Source organism: Trichosurus vulpecula, chromosome 1 (assembly GCF_011100635.1).
Source record: "Trichosurus vulpecula isolate mTriVul1 chromosome 1, mTriVul1.pri, whole genome shotgun sequence".
NCBI lineage: Eukaryota > Metazoa > Chordata > Mammalia > Diprotodontia > Phalangeridae > Trichosurus > Trichosurus vulpecula.
The window spans coordinates 250110753-250113154 of record NC_050573.1 but is presented as its reverse complement, the minus strand read 5'-3'; the positions used below and the strand labels follow the sequence as shown (position 1 = coordinate 250113154).

The following is a 2402-nucleotide window of genomic DNA, read 5'->3' as shown; positions in this document are numbered from 1 at the left end:
TGATTCTTTTTCAAAGAAGACTCCTCAATGCTGGTTCCTTTCTTCTCTTTCTTATCTCCAATTTATCTAGCATATATCTTGTTTATAAATAATTGTTCATATGCTGTCTCCCCAATTAGACCATGATTTTACTGAGAACAGAAATCTTTGCTTTCATTTTTATCCCTAGAACTAAGCACATAATAGATGCTTTAAAAATGTTTGTTGCCTGACTAATTAACATGATTGGAAGCACCCAGCTCTCTGTAGCTATAAAACTGCATCCCTTTGTAGCAGCTATACCTTCTCAAGTCTCCAGAGATAGTGTTTTGCTTTGTTTTGGTGGGGTGCAAATATGCTAACAAAAAAGCTCACACTTTGAGGGATGTTCCTGACTTCAACAAAAAGCAATATACTTTAAAAATAGTTAGCAAAAGGGATAGCTTTTTGTCAGACCACACATCCCCATTTGATTCAGAAATTGGAGCTGGCTATTGGTTCAAAGCCCACCAATCTTGTTGCACCATCTTGTTCAGCATCCAGACAAGGAGGAAGGTCACTTTTTCCTTTTTAGCTCAGGCACTTTAGAATGACCCACATATACTCATGAAAATTGGCACATAAGCAGAGAATAGAGCTAAATCTGTGGGAATAAAGGCTTTCTTTTGTGAAAGTTTGATTTTTAAAGAACTTTTTCTTTCATTTACAAATGAAATTTATTTGATGCTTTTTGACAGAACTACTATACCTTCCATGGATGCTGCACTACATTATTTCTCACTAAAATTAGTGCAACATTATCAATTCAAGTAGGATTGAGAGCATTAAATATTAATAAGGTTACCACTCATTTCAATTTTCAAAAGAACAGCCTATATATAGCGCATGAAGACATTCCTAAAATATCTCTGGGACACAGAGAAGGAGCATTGGCTCACAGACAGCTGCTGCAATGACTTAGTTGAGGAAGTCATACTCTATCAGGGAGTATGCCTAACAGGCAAAGAAAATAAAGTAAAAGAGTTTTACTTCTAAGAAGGAAATAAGTTGATTGGAAAAGCATGGGGGTGGCTACTAGGATATGAGTAGAATCTATTTTAAAGGTTTCTTCAGTCTAAAGTTTTTCTTCTAGGGATGGTTCATTTTATATTGTGTTTTTAAATGTGATACTACACATTCATTCATTCAACAAATATAGAGTGTTCCAAAAGACTTAATGTAGTTTTAAGCCTTAAGATCTTAAAACTACACTAAATTTTTTGGAATATCCTGTATTTCTTAAATGGCTATTCTTCATAATGTATCTTTATGAAAATTCTCAATGTTGCATAATAGTATAGGACAGTATTTTTGTAATGTGGAGAAAATGATGTTTTCAAAAAGAATTATGTCATAACATTTCATTACCATTAGATTTTCAACTACAGTTACTTTTTTTTTTTATTTGTCAAATCTTTATTGGGTAAGTGGGAAAGATTGGCAGGGTCCAGTTTAGTCCTTCTTCGCAGCAGCCTTCCTCATGGCAGCTAGGACGTTGCTGAGCTCCTCTCTCTTCCTCTTGGCCCGGATGTGAGTTCCCACCCTTTTTTTTTGATGAACTTAAGGGCTCTCTTATCCTTAGAGACCTTTAACAATTCCATGGCACGCCTCTCATAAGGGGCAAATCCACACACTTCCCGGATCATATCTCTCACAAACTTGGTGTGTTTGGTCAAGCGCCCACGGCGGCGGCAGTGTCGCGGCTTCGAAACGTTTTTGGTAACTTTGTGGCCCTTGTTGAGGCCCACGGCCATGGGGTATCGGATGGCCATGGCTGCGGAGCGTAGCCCCAACGGCAGCCACAGCAGAAGGAAGGGATGGGGTTAGTCCCTCTTTTTTTTGCTTTTTTTTTTTTGGCAGGGCAATTGGGGTTAAGTGATTTGCCCAAGGTCACACAGCTAGTACCTGTGTCAAGTGTCTGAGGTCGGATTTGAACTCAGGTCCTCCTGACTCCCAGGCCAGTGCTCTACTCACTGCGCCACCTAGCTGCCCCAACTACAGTTACTTTAAACACATAAATTATACAATTGATGAGAATCTGAATTAAAGTATAGCCTACTAATGGAACCCAGTGTTAACTTCACTCAGTTTCATATCATTGCTGTTCAGTGAAATTTGATATTAGTTTTTGTCCATTTCACTAAGAATTATTTTTGAACTATGGTCATTCTCCAGGGCAAAAGTGGGCATCTCAGTGTTATTTAGATTTTATTTTATCTGGTAGCTTTCAGAGAGAAAAACCTACAAGATAGAGAGTAATTTAGTTTCTAATTCCACAAATTCTTTAGTTCAATAACCTTTAAATATATTTATTATAGAGTTGCTTTGTTATCCTCTCACTATAGATCCCCACACTCATGTAAGACAACACCCTAGCATCAACA

The 2402-nt window shown here is 37.6% G+C and overlaps 1 pseudogene; it reads right to left on the bottom strand.

Annotated features, from left to right (window-relative positions):
- Positions 1–1410: 1410 nt before the first annotated feature.
- LOC118834175 lies at positions 1411–1799 on the bottom strand (annotated as a pseudogene).
- Positions 1800–2402: the final 603 nt, after the last annotated feature.